Genomic DNA, 14,754 nt, shown 5'->3' with positions numbered 1-14,754 from the left:
GAAACCTAAACAGATCTCGAATGATAGACATCAGTGGGGATTTACCTCTGATTATCATATTCAATTTAAAGCTGTTGAGGCTATTTTTTATAAACATTGGCACATTTTGAGGCTTGATAAAGTAATAGGGAATGTTATCCCGGAGAAACCAGTATTTATTTATAGGCAGGCTCCTACTATTGATGATAAAATAGTCCAGAAAATTCTGGACCCTCCTAAGGCTTTAAAAATGTTTAAAGATAGAAAAGGCTTTTTTTCTTGCAAAAAGTGTACTGCATGTAGTTTGGTTCAATTCAAATTCAAGGGATTGAATAGTTTCATCTCGAATTCCAATCATAGGGAATTTGAGATTTCCTCTTTCTTGACCTGTGAGTCCACATATGTGGTATATGGTTTGGAATGTCCCTGTGGTTTAATATATATTGGGAGGACCAAGAGACAGCTTAAGGTCAGGATATTGGAACATTTGAGGAACTTTAGTAAGGCTTATAAGTACCATAATGTGTCGTTACACTTTAAGAAACATCATAATTGTGATCCCACCGGTTTAACATTTTGGGCCATAGAATCTATCCCTAAAGCTTGGAGGGGTTCTAACAGAGTGAGAGAGTTTTCTAAATGTGAAACTAAATGGATTTATTTAACTGAAGCATTGTCTCCTAAGGGATTGAATGTGGAACTGGACTAAAACTGTTTTATCAGTGATGCATAAGTTTATTTCAATTTATTTAATATTTTATTTTATTTCTATATATTAATTTCTTATTAATATATATTTATTTTATTGATGCAGATTAATATTTATTTTAAATATATTTTATTATGGTACTGTATATATAACTGTGATTGTACCGATTGCTATTGCATTGACATGTATTGATATTACCCTGTTGTTATACTATTTGCACACAAGATGGTGCTGCTGCAATGAGGTAGTCTGAGGGTTAGCTTTTTCTCATGGCAATAAAAAGTGCTCCATCTCCTTGTATTATTGTATTATTCCTCGTTAGTATAGTGGGAAAGAAAAAGGTACATGGTGCCTTATCGTTTTCTAAAAGAACAATTTTATTCACAACTTCTTCTTATGCACTCACAAGTATTCAGTATACAAAGTGCTGAGTTAAAATCAGTAAAACCGCTAAATGCGTTTGTGACAGGTCTCCTGCGTGGCTGCTCACACTCTCTCACATAGACTATACTCGCCGTGAAGTCGGGTTGCTGTGGTGACGTCAAGCTAACCCACAGACCCACAATCATCCATTATCAATCATCAGGAGTATCCAACGGAGTCTCTAAAGATATCCACCAAGGATAAACACCATAAAGCTGTGTTAGCCCAGCAGTGGGCTTAATGGAAGGTGAGTGCATATAAGTATCTATATTCCAGCAAGAATCCATCTGCAATCTTGTTTGACTAATCAACTTTAATCGAACTTATATAGACTTTTTTTGGACACTATTCATTTTTATTATTTAAATTACTTATACTATGATATTTTTTTCACGTTTTTTGTTTTTTTTCACATTCTATTATTGATTTATTTTGAAGTTGTAATAAGTTGACTTGGATTGTTCATTATTTCTGGAAGTATTCATATCTCACATTTAGGGCGGGGCAATAATCAATTTACTGTATATTAGTATAAATGTCATGGAAATTTTGTATTGTTGGTCGAACTTTAAATGTGTCATATATTCGTGTTATTCATATGTCTCTCGTGTGGCTTAATTAAAGCTCTGAAGGCTGCAATTGGGCCATGCGCATGTACAATGTATGTATTACAGTACTCAGCTTGGTAATGGATGAGACGGCAGATCTGCGCTTATAGACCGGCGTGTATACCACCACAGCATTCCATGCGAATGCTGCTGTCAGTAGACCGTGGGCCTGTATCCACATATCAGCAGCATGGTACCACGTGGGCTTCATAACGCAATGCGCAAGCGGTGTGAACTCCACGTGTAGGCTTATGCATATCTTACAACCCATTACTAATCTGAACTGTATCTCGGATGGATGTGTTTTAATAAAGATCGTATCGGGCCCATCCAGGTACAGACTGGTATTTTTAGGAGATGCTTGTGCAGAGAATTTTACATACCAATAGAAGCTAGTAGGACAGGAAATATGACCTCAGATGGCTCATAGGGGGGAAGGGGAGGAAGTCTGCTGACCTCAGAAGATTCATGGGGGAGGACCAGTGATAGATAATAGCAAAGGCTATGCTCCAATTGGAATGTACATCCTCTGTATAGGCAATCCCCATTGCATTGTTCGGTGGGAGGGGATTGACTTTATTCATGTGGGGGGCATGTGTGTATTTTTAATAAAACAGAGAGCTGGGTCTAAAATCAGCCCTTATGTGAGTTGCAACAGCATCCTGAGTGTCGTTTGATCATTCTAGGGTAACGGAGCTCCACCCCCACATTTCAACAGAACCAAAGTATTTGGATGGGCAGGAATCGTGTAATTTAGCTGCAGTCGTGGTAAGCGAGATTCGCACAGCTTTATGGGGGATTTCTGCGCATCCAACTGCGAGTACTCACGGTAAGGAGAAATTCGTTAAAGCGAATTTCCAAGACATAGTACAGCAGTTATACACAAAGCTGGCTAGCTCGTAAAGACCCCACTATTCAGCAAACTGAAACACAACACAACAAATTGCCTGTCACAAAAAAAAGCAAAACTTTTTTTTTTCTGTATACAATTAATCGATATTTAAGAGCGGTATATAAAAATTTATTATATTTAATTGACGTATCTAAAGAAAGAAACAATAAACTGTGTTCATTCTTGCATTATCACAGTTCTCTTAACATTCTCTTACCCGAGGTTCACACCTAAGCGGTTTCCGCAGCGTTTTGCTGAAACGCAGTACAGTCCATTTAACATGATTTCTTATGGGACACGTTCACATCTCATCATTTTCACCTGGTGCGTTTTTTGAAAAGGGTCAGGGACTTTTTTGAACGCAAAAAGTTGAATTTTTGGTTCTATAGACTTCAATGGAAATGCTGCAGAAAAGTATGAATTGTGCTTTGTATGCGTTTTTGATGTGTTTCGTATTTTAAATCTGCCTAGCAACAAGAAAAAAACACATCAAAAACACAAGTACAAAAACGCTAAATGCAACTCAAAACGCAATGCAGAAATGGATCAAACACAAACTGCATAGGTGTGAACCTAGCCTAACACAGTCGAGTTTCACTCCTGCTTTGAGGCTGTTTAATAAACGGTGTAGTCTAATGCACCGTACACACTATACAAAAATCGGACGAATGATCGTCTGGTTATCATCGATCGTTCGCAGCTGGTCAAAAGCGATGTGCTTTTATGCATGAGCATATTGTATGATAAAAAGGCATTGCGTACGAACATCGTTGCGTAGCTGCGGAAATGATGTAGCCACGCCTTTCGGTGCCATATTGGCTTTCCCACAGTGACGGATCGTTCGTGATGAATTGTCGGAACAGTATGGATACCGTATCCAAATTTTCCGAGGATACTGCAATTGTTATGGGTTTAGGAATTCTGGCCATACAGAGGCAACAGAGGAAGAAGACAAAAAGGAGGCTGTGGTGCAAGAAATGGCTACTTAGGTGTGGCCAGTATTCCCACATGTCTCTGTTGAGAGAATTGCATGAGAACAATCCTGATGATTTTTGTAATTATTTGCGAATGAATGACAGCTGCTTTAATCAAATCCTAACTGCAGTAAAGCCACACATTGCCAAGCAGTATACCATTCTCAGAGAAGCAATCAGTGCAGAGCAACGCTTGATTGCCACACTTCGGTATCTTGCCACAGGGCTAAGCCTGCAGGATTTGAAATTCACCACTGGCATTTCACCACAAGCCCTTGGAGTAATAATTCCTGAGACCTGCATGGCCATTATCAAAGTCCTAGAGGAGGAATACATTAAGGTACAAGTCATTTTTTAATTGCCCCAATATAAATCATAAATCATTAATGCTCATTTATTTTTATGTAAAATAATGTCTTTCTGAATTCCTTTAATGAAGTTCAGTAAATGCCAACAGTAAAGTGTCTTGTTTAAATTATCTTACCAATTTTTTTTCTTCTTTTGTTGATTACAGTTTCCAAGCAATGCTGAAGAGTGGAAGGAAGTTGCTAGGCAATTCCATGAACAGTGGCAATTTCCAAACTGTGGCGGAGCTATAGATGGGAAACATGTCCGAATAAATCCTCCAGCAAACTCAGGCTCCTACTTCTACAACTACAAGGGCTTCTTTAGTATAATAATGATGGCCATGGTAAATGTCAAATATGAGTTTATCTACCTTGACATTGGCAAGAACAGTCGCAATTCTGATGGTGAAGTTATTGACCAGACAGAATTTCAAAAAACGTATGCTGAATGGAACCCTTAGCCTACTCAACTGTGATGAAAACATTGAGGGGATGAACTTCGTGTTTGTCTCTGGTGAATCCTTTGCGTTGGGTGAAAATGTACTGAAGCCATTCCCCATGAGGAACCTTTCTACAGAGCAAAGGATCTTCAATTACAGATTATCTCGAGCAAGGAGGGTGGTTGAGAATGTATTTGGCATTCTTGCTAACCATTTCCGCATTTTTCTCATCTCCATCAATCTAGCACTGTACAAAGTGAATAACCTAGTCCTCTCTTGTTGTATACTGCACAATTTCCTAAGGAGGAATACAGACAGGTACATAACTGGACTCTCTTTTGAAAATGAAGCAGAAATGGCAGCAAACATTTCAGGTACTGAGGATCGTGGAACCATTGAGGGGTTTGCACCCCTTGCTATTGGCCATGCTCGTTTGCCCACACAAAGTGCTCGGCAAAATCGCATTACGTATATGAACTACTTTAATGGAGTTTGGGCAGTTGAATGGCACAATAAAGTTTAAAGCAGCAAAAAACTGTACCACATAATTCTGATAAAAATCTGCATATAAATAGTTCTGTGCGACTAGTTTATTGTACATATTCATGTTTTGTTCCTTCTAAAAAAAGTTTAATCAAAATAGCCAATCATTTTCTGAATGTTAATAAAAGCTTATGACTTCAGTAGGTTGATAATTTTCATTGTGGGGCATCCTTCATTTCACATATTACCCAGTCCATATCAGTATAGATATACATCATGAGATTTTCTGAGGTGTGTTCCTTTAATTGTTTTTGAGCTGTCTGAATTGGTATGTTTGTGTGTGTATGTATGTATGTATGTATGTATATATATATATATATATATATATATATATATATATATATGCATATATGTACATATTGTTTTAAAAAAGTTAAGTAGAAACATATTACAAATGATGAACAGAATTAAGAAGAATAAAGAATACAGCAAGAACATATTTGGTGAACACAATATTGATTTTTATTTTTTTCCACATTGCAAAAATTGGAGCTACGCATCTCCTCTTTATAGAAAAAAGTGCAAATTTTTTTTTTTTTTTTACAGGCATGCACTTTACAGATGTAGACAAGAAGTCACTAGCACAGTTGCTATATGAATGTACATACATCCTTCTTAAAAAAAAAATTTTGTAAAATATTGTCAGTCAAAATGACCTAGGTCAGCAGCCACAAGCCCCATGCACAAACGCACAAAAACATGTGCAAAATGCTGTTAATGTTTGTATGTGTTTGTATTGTTGTTATTGATTTTCTATGTAGTGTGAACATGATAAATGACTATAGAGGTATAAAATAAGGAAATACACACATAAAGGTTCCATGATGTAGTCCAATGTAATTATTTGGAATGTAAGGACTGTAGGAATATGATCAACTGAAAGCCTGATCAAAGATTGGTTTTATAAGATTAAGATATCCAAATGTCATGTCACATGAGCACTGATGATCTAGAGAAGCGTGAATTATCCTTATTTACCATAAAATATGGATGATGATTGCAATTAGTGAAGCCAGTAGAAGGACCATTCTATGAAAGGCTAAAAGTTCTCCTTTGGGCATAACAACATTGCACAGAAACGTTGTTTTTAAAAAGTGAAAGCTGTAGGGGAACTTTTACCCATAATTCTGAAAAAGGGGGGGTTTGTTAATGGTCAACAACAGCAGCATTGGGAACATGTTACAGATTACAAGCAAAAATTTGGTGGAAAATAACATCTTCACAATATAGATATTGCATGAAAGTTGAAAAACACAATTTACTTTGATGAGTTCAAAGCGGATAGCTTTGTAGTGTGGATTATGTAGTACCTAGTTGTTAGTTTCTTCATTAGTACACATATTGTGACACCAGACCTGTAACTTGAAAACAGAGTATACCCAAAAGCCACAAAAAGAGGCTGTAAACCAATCTGAACATGTAATTAAAAACAGTTCACCACAGCACTGGAATAAATCCATAGTCATGCGTGCAATTGTGGCACTGTCCACCACATGGCCTGTGAAAATTTAAAGTTAATAATGAATACAACATTGATCAAAGAATTCAAATTATAAAAGTAGATACATACTGACACTTACGTGCAAAGGCCCCATGAAGACTTTCTTGTGTGGGTGAAGCAGGCTTTTCTTCATCCCCTCCAACTGAGCTGACATCTATCATTTCAAGATCCACAATGCTTTCACGAGGGGGATTCTCCCATACATCTAATCCTGAATCTTCATTGTGAGACTGCTGGTCCTTGTCTTGTATTTCACCTTGTTTGATGGATTTTTTTTGTGAAAAATTTAAATAAAATACAATAAATGAATTATTCAAATATATATTTAGAAATATACAATCTCCTTACATTTTTAATTCTTGCATTGGCAACCTACCTTTACATCCTGTGTCCTTTGGGGTGGATCATTCAATGCTTTCCTTGTCTTGCACCGTTTTCATAGCTGGTTTCTCCTCTATAAGATGCCTTGATGATCCTGCAGAGAAGGCAAAATGTTACCAAACATGTTCCCTTTTAATTTGCATTTGTTTCGCATTTTTCTACTTCAGCCACTCAATGCATAAGCTACACTTCCCAAACTGTAATGGAGTGGGGCTGAGACTCGCTATGTGTGTATACATAGAAACACAGAGCTGGCTCTGCAGCGAGCACATACAAACAAGCTTGCTAGGGGTCACTAGGTGGATTATCCAGCAGCGCCTGAGGGTTAAGTGGTGAATCAGACCTGCTGTTTGCAAAACCCATTAAAAAGTAAATTTTATGCTTTATTTTTTACCGTGTAACATACAAGAACCAAATGTTAAATCCACTGAACCAAAAAATATTTATACTCACCTACACTACACGCATTCCTCCTCAAGTACAGTTGCTGTTCCCTGACGTCTTGAATGCCCACTGAAATGTGCAGTTTGACATATACAATACATGTTCTAAACATGTACAAATATTATTTGCACATACCTGTGGATTTCTCCGCCACATAGGATCCTAGTGGTTGTTCATGTTCCTCTTCTTCATTTCCAGCCTTGGAAACATATTTAAACTTGCATAGTTTTTTCTTTGCAAGCTGCTTCTTTATCTTTCCTTAAAAAAAAAACAAAAAATAATATTTTAGTTTTTAGTATATGCACAAAAGAAAAAAAAACAGAAAAAAAATATGAAAATAAAAAAACCTACTTTTTTGGATGAGTTAGTGAATGCGGCCTAGTTGGTCCTGTTCCCTGTGTTTCAGGTCTGACCATCTTTTCCTGAGGTGATCTTTTGAACGTAGGATGCCATATTTATTCTTGAGAGCTTCTATCACTTCATCTATAATCTTATCTTTTCTTGTATTTGGCTTTCTGTAGTTTTTAAGCTTGCCATCATAGTCATTTCTTTCAAGCAGAAACACAAGCTCCACCATTTCTCCTCTGCTCATAGCTGTAGCCTTTATCTTTCTTGCAACCTTCTTGCTGTGCTCTTTCCTGGACGGCTGTGTCTCCTCTGTGTCCTCCAAGCTGCTTGCTGTCGACCATTCGTAGGCCCAATGTCGCAGTAAGCCGGGCGTGGTACATGCATAGAGCGGGAATGGTGTGACAGGGGCGGAGCTCACGACGCACTCTCACTAGCTTCCATACCGAGTGATCGTTCAGTCGCAACAAATATTTTGCACCGAAAATCCAAAACGATCGTATTATAAAGATTTTTCGGGTCACAAACGAAGGTAAGACTTGACATGTTCTCCTTAGGCCTTAATTCTATATATTAATATTGCATGCAATATCATACTGATAATGCATTATATGTTGGATTTCTTTGACAGGAGCCATAGCGGACAATTTACATTGCATGACTTCTTGCCACTGTTCATTGACCAATACAAGCAGATGCCTTGTTTGTGGAAAGTCAAGTCCAAGGACTACTCTGACAAAAATAAAAAGCATGAGGCCTACAACAAGCTGGCTGAAATGTGCAAAGCTGTCTGTCCTCAAGCAAATGTCAATTATGTCAAACACAAAATTGCTAATCTGAGGACTGTATTTAAAGAAGAACTGAACAAAATCAGTGCATCTGAACGGTCAGGGGCTGCAGCAGATGACATCTATGTACCAAGACTTTAGTACTTTAACAGCTTGCGCTTTCTAACAGATCAGTGTGACTCCAGAACATCACTGTCAACTCTCCCATCAACTTCAAATGAGTTGTCACCTGAATTGTATGGAGATGACCAGGAGGAGCTGCCACTGACACAGGAGCTATCACTGACACAGGAGCTATCAGTGACACCGGTAAAATATTTTATTTTTTAACACCTTTTATTCCTGAAATAATCCATTCTTACTATTATGCACTATTTGTCTACATATATGCATGTCATCTGAAAGTAATTTAGATTTTGGGATGATTTGTTAAATGCTACCTTAATACTTTCCATCCCTAGGAAATTTCACATGGTACCACAATGCCACCACCCGTAACACCTGTGGCTAGACCAAAAAAAGAAAAAATCTGGATGATGCTACAACATCCTTCCTAATGCAAGCTTCAGCAGCCCTACAGAGGAGAGCAGATGAACAGGATGCATTTGGAATCTTGACCGCAAACAAACTGCATGTCAGTTCAACAGAGACAAATGGCTGAGTGTCTGTTGCTACAAGTTATGAATAAAGGGGCAAGAGGAGAAATTACCCCACTGTTATTGCAGAATCACAACCTGTACCTCCAATGCCACCTCCAACAACACCAACACCTCCGTCATCACTGCAACATCCACCACAATGGCATTATCCTGCACCAGATCGTCAATCCTCGTCATGGTGCCAGGATTATCATTATACCAATCTGTAGTTTAATGTTCTGTTAAATTTGTTTTCTCTCTAAAGCACTATGTTGTGCACTTTATTCATCTTGGTTTTTGGTTATTTTTGTAAAATGTAATGTTGTATTGCGAATATTGTGAATAATAAAGTTATTTTTGAAAACATATAATTTTTAATTGTGACTTTTTTTTTTGAACAACATGCAAACACACATTATTTGTGATGAAGTGACAAACATAGTTTTTTGGGTGTTGGGTGAAGAAAACTGGTTAATTAGATCAATGGCTACGAATATTCCATCGTGTTTACTGTCCTCGGGTTCTTCCGGGTCATGAGCAGCTTCCGATCATGCGCGGTTGTTCGTATCCAATTCTTTTCGTTCAATAACTGTACATATTAAATGAAAATCGTTCGTTCTGTTCACAAACGACAGAAATTTTTATGTTTGCACCATCGTTAATTTTCGTTCATAAGACCGGAATCGTCTGTTGAAAATGATGTACACACCATCAGAAAACTGCACGACTGTTCGTCGGACGAATACGTTCATACGATTTTCGTATAGTGTGTACGGGCCATAACTCCAGGTTTCTGATAAGCTGTGTTGGCTAGCAATGTGTTAGCACTGTGTTAGAGAGTGAAAGGAAAGTGGGAAAGGTTTAAAGGATAAGTTCACCTTTTAGACAAAAATAATAAAGGCACTTTTTTTGCAGGTAAAAAAATGTGCATTTATTATTTTTGTCCAAACGAGCCTGGAAAGCATTGCACCAGCGATCAGTAGATCACTGATGCCATGGAGGTCTCCTGCAGACCTGTCAGAATATCTGCTTGTCGTACGGGATATATGAGCAAGCAGATATTCTGATAGGAAGCTTCAATGAATGGCAGTTCATTGAAAACTACAAGCCCACAGCAGCTAAGGATTTTGGGACTTGCAGTTTATTCATTCATGGAAGTGGCCACGCTGTTTTCAAATCTGACAGATAGTGCGAGGAGACTTCTTCCTGTACTATCTGTCAGAGGGAGGGGGGGTGGCGGGTGCAGCTCTAGCTATTGGAACATATTACATGTTCCACCCTAAAAATGTGTGGAACATGTAACATGTTCCAAAGATGAACTTATACTTTAACTAGCTGCAAAGCATCCGTTTTGTGAGGAAACCTATGAGCCACGTTAAAGAATCATGTTATTCCTCAGAATTGTTTAAAAATAAAAAATGAACACGTGTAAAAGCACATGCACACACTTACTAATATCATAAAGTGTATATACAGTATATATATATATATACATATATACAGGCCTTAAAATTTCCTCTCACCTGCTTGCATTGGCGAGTGGAAACTATGGTGGGGTGAGTGTGTCTTCAGGGCCGTCTTGCTGAGCAGGCTCAGAACTCAGGGCCGGATCTGTCACTCGCACTGGGAGCCGTCAGACTGCTCAAAAGTTGAGCAAAGTGAAAGCAAAGGAAGGAATGCGTGCTGTGCTCTCTGCCTCCCCCTAGAGTGCAGTACCCGGCTCTGGAAGTGAAGGTAACGAAAGGCTGCAACTTTTTATAGGGGTGTGTGTGTGTATTTGTGTGTGTGTGTATTTGTATGTTTGTGTGTGTGTATTTGTGTGTGTATGTACATGTATCTGTGTGTGTGTTTGTGTGTATGTATGTACATGTGTCTGTGTGTATGTATATATGTGTATCTGTACATGTGTCTGTGTGTATGTACATGTATGTGTGTGTATATGTGTCTGTGTGTGTGCATGTACATGTGTGTTTGTGTGTGTGTGTATGTATGTACATGTGTATGTACATGTGTGTCTGTGTATTTCTGTGTATGTACATGTGTCTGTGTGTATGTACATGTATGTGTGTGTGTGTGTATACATGTGTCTGTGTGTGTGTGTACATGTGTCTCTGTGCGTGTGTGTACATATTTCTGTGTGTGTATGTGTATGTACATGTCTGTGTGTGTACATGTGTATGTATGTACATGTGTTTGTGTATGTATGTACATGTGTCTGTGTGTATGTACATGTGTATTTCTGTGTATGTACATGTGTCTGTGTGTATGCACATCTATGTGTGTGTTTACATGTGTCTGTATGTGTATGTGTGTACATGTGTCTCTGTGCGTGTGTGTACATATTTGTGTGTGTGTGTGCGTGTATGTACATGTCTGTGTATGTGTACAGGTGTCTCTGTTTGTGTGTGTGTACATGTGTATGTATGTAAACCTACATATATGGGTGGTTTGGTCAGGTTCAGGATTATGTGGTTATTATGGGTGGTAGAGTATGGGGCATTTGAGGTATTGCTGGGTTGGATAGTAGGTAGGATATGCTTGGTAGAGTTATGGTTTTATGAGTGAAAGATTATGGGGGTTATGGTTGTATGCGGTGCATGGTCTAAGTATGATGGAGTGTTTAGGGGGACATTGGAGGCCCTGATGTAATGTGGGGGGACTCGGGGGACCCTGATGTAATGTGGGTTACATTTAACAGTGTAATTTCATGAAATAATTACGAGGGCGTGTTATGGGCTGAATTAGGAGTGTAGCAGGGAAGGGGTTGGGTGGGGCAACTGGTGGTGAGTAACTCTTAAGGCCTGGCTAGTAGCTCAGGACTTGAAATTTTAAGCCCTGGTATATATATATATATATATATATGTATATTTTTTCTAATCTACTATTCCTCTACCATCCTCCACCCTAAAGGATCATAGGTTAATCCTCAGAACTCAGTTATGGGGTTAAAATAAAACTTAAACACATTTAAAGCATATACATGCCTTTATTAAAATAATAAATTATATATGCATATAAAAACAATTACCCTGTCATCCCTCCCACCCCTAGCTAACTGCATTAATTTCCAGGCACATTTCTTTTTTTCTTTATGCTAGGTTCACACCTAAGCGGGTGCTTGCGGGTTCGGGAATTGCACCGACTCCTGCACCTGCAACCACCGGCAGCCAAAATGGACTGCTCTTAACATATGCACGGGTGCCATTCATATTTATGGCACCCCCATGCATCTATAAGCGCAGTGCATTTGCAGGTGTGGGGACGTGCAGTAACTTCCCTGCCACTTTACATTTGTTGTATCAAATTCAGGCACAGCAGCCCATGCACATTAAATGGGCTGCCATACCCACGCCAACGCAAAGAACAGAGTAACAGGAAGAGGCCAGTTGTCAATCAGGAGCGAGTGAAAGTGAGTGGATGAGTATAGTTAGTTTAGGTTCACACTAATGCGGTGCGGGAATCACAACGCCCTTTGCGTTCTTCCCACACCACATTCCCATAGCCCTGGCCTTGCAATCTGCAGCGGCTTTCAGTGCAATCTTAATGACGCCCTGAATGCAGTTTGTCTGCAATGCACTGGATCATTTGGTGCAAAACCACCATGCTATCCAGGTGCGGTTGTGGTTCTAAAATTGGTGCATGCGCGTCTTTGGTGCAATGTGGTAGGGGGAATCCTTCCCACTGAGCTATTGTGTTGTGACAGCAGAGAGACTTCCCCTCCATCAGAATACACTGATCAGTACTGTGGGCTATAGCACTAATGCTCCAGTCACACATAGGCGTTTGAATCGTGGGCGGAATTGCAGCTATTCTGCCCATGATTTGAAAACACACTGTTAAAATGTGAAAGATGCTGTCCATTCTGGAACGTGTTTTGCATGATTTTGCATTCACAATCATGGCACATTGTGCGAAAAATGCTCTGTGATCGCGGCAAAAACGCCATGGTTTTTCAGGTCCATTTTCACATGTTAACAGCGCATTTTCAAATCATGAGCAGAGTTGCGGTAATTCCGCTCATGATTTAAAACGCCAGTGTGTGAATGGAGCCTAATCGGTTGGGAAAAACCCAACAGGGTTGATGTACATAAGTCGATATACCACTCAACTTCTGTTCAACCAGCCTGCCCATACATGGATCGAAATTCAGTCAGTCCTTGCTGAACCAGCTGAATTTCAATCCATGTATGACTGGTTTAAGAAAGTGGTCTCATTCAGTAGCAAATATGCACCTCTGTCATTGAGGTCTACTGCTCTCCTGTTTCCCCGCATAGATGTCCACTCTGCTCAGCCATTAGATATGCATGATACGTGAGTGCTGCAGACGTAGGATTCTAGATGAACACATATCCTGCACTGTCTGATAGTGTTGTCTTAAAGCACGTATTGACCATAATGAGCTGTATTAGCTTTGTCACTAGGTGCTACAGTGAAAGTTTGTCTTCTACACCGAAAAAAGGCTTTAACACTCAGTCTGCCTTATATTGCCAAAAGTATTAGGACACCCTTCCAAATCATTGAATTCAGGTGTTCCAATCACCTTCATGGCCACAGGTGTATAAAATCAAGCACCTAGGCATGCAGACTGCAAACATTTGTGAAAGAATCGATCGCTCTCAGGAGCTCAATGAATTCAAGTGTGGTACCATGACAGGTTGCCACCTGTGCAATAAGTCCATCCATGGAATTTCCTTGCTACTAAATATTCCACGGCCAACTGTTAGTGGTATTATAACACAGTGGAAGCAACTGGGAACAGCAGCAACTCAGCCACAAAGTGATAGGCCATGTAAAATGACAGAGCTGGGTCAGTGCATGCTGAAGCGCACAGTGCTCAGAAGTCGCCAACTGTCTGCAGAGTCAATAGCTAAAGACCTCCAAAGTTCATATGGTCTTCAGATTAGCACAACAAAAGTGTATAGAGAGCTTCACTGAATGGGTGTCCATGGCCAAGCAGCTGCATCCAAGCCTTACATCACCAAGTGCAATGCAAAGCATCGGATGCAGTGGTGTAAAGCACGCCGACACTGGACTCTAGAGCAGTGGAGACATGTTCTCTGGAGTGACGAATCACGCTTCTCTATCTGGCAATCCGATGGACGTTTCCAGAACACAAAAAGTCACCTCCTGCGCTCAGAGACCCAGATCAGGAATTAGTGGACTGACCATTCTCCACGATAACATGTCCACCAAATGATCTAAAGCTGTGCAGCTCTTGAAGCCTAGGACAATACTGCAATAAAGAACAAAAAAAGCAAACCAGCTTTGCGCATTACCTCAGCGATAAGAATTTTATTGAAAGATAAAACAGATGTATGTCACAATTTCATAAGCATGTGTCATCCAACACTGGACAATCAGACTGGAGTTATGTGCGAGTCCCAAATGAAGGAAGACCCTATAGAATGGCTGATGCATTTCAAAGGGAGATCCCCTCTTCCTCAGAGTCAGTTTGACCAAATGTCAGCCTCCCTTATATATAAAAATGGTTTTAGACATACTCCCATAATGGGCTGGGTAAATCAGTGAGGGAGGGGTGTCACATACATCATGCTTAAACAGAACAAAGTAGAAACAAACTTTCAACTTAGTACTTAGACATGTCAATAAAACTTAGATATTTCAATAAAACCTCAAATGGATCATTCATTCAAATACATACATGATGAAAATATGCGAGATGTATACAAGAGATGTACATACCATATCGCCCAATGATATTAGGATGATGTTGGTCTGGAA

At 39.3% G+C, this 14,754-nt stretch overlaps 1 long non-coding RNA gene across 1 annotated transcript; it reads right to left on the bottom strand.

Annotated features, from left to right (window-relative positions):
• Positions 1–5,354: 5,354 nt before the first annotated feature.
• On the bottom strand, positions 5,355–10,647 carry LOC149439326 (uncharacterized). Its single transcript, XR_016307841.1, has 5 exons — positions 10,536–10,647; positions 7,377–7,499; positions 6,793–6,891; positions 6,496–6,672; positions 5,355–6,413 (listed from the first exon to the last, which is right to left on the bottom strand). It is a non-coding gene; the product is annotated as an uncharacterized LOC149439326 (long non-coding RNA).
• Positions 10,648–14,754: the final 4,107 nt, after the last annotated feature.

Source organism: Staurois parvus, unplaced genomic scaffold (genome assembly GCF_062004578.1).
Source record: "Staurois parvus isolate SC_StPar_1 unplaced genomic scaffold, SC_StPar_1.0 ptg001134l, whole genome shotgun sequence".
Lineage (NCBI taxonomy): Eukaryota > Metazoa > Chordata > Amphibia > Anura > Ranidae > Staurois > Staurois parvus.
The sequence above is the reverse complement of the archived record's forward strand: the minus strand, read 5'-3'. Positions and strand labels throughout refer to the sequence as shown.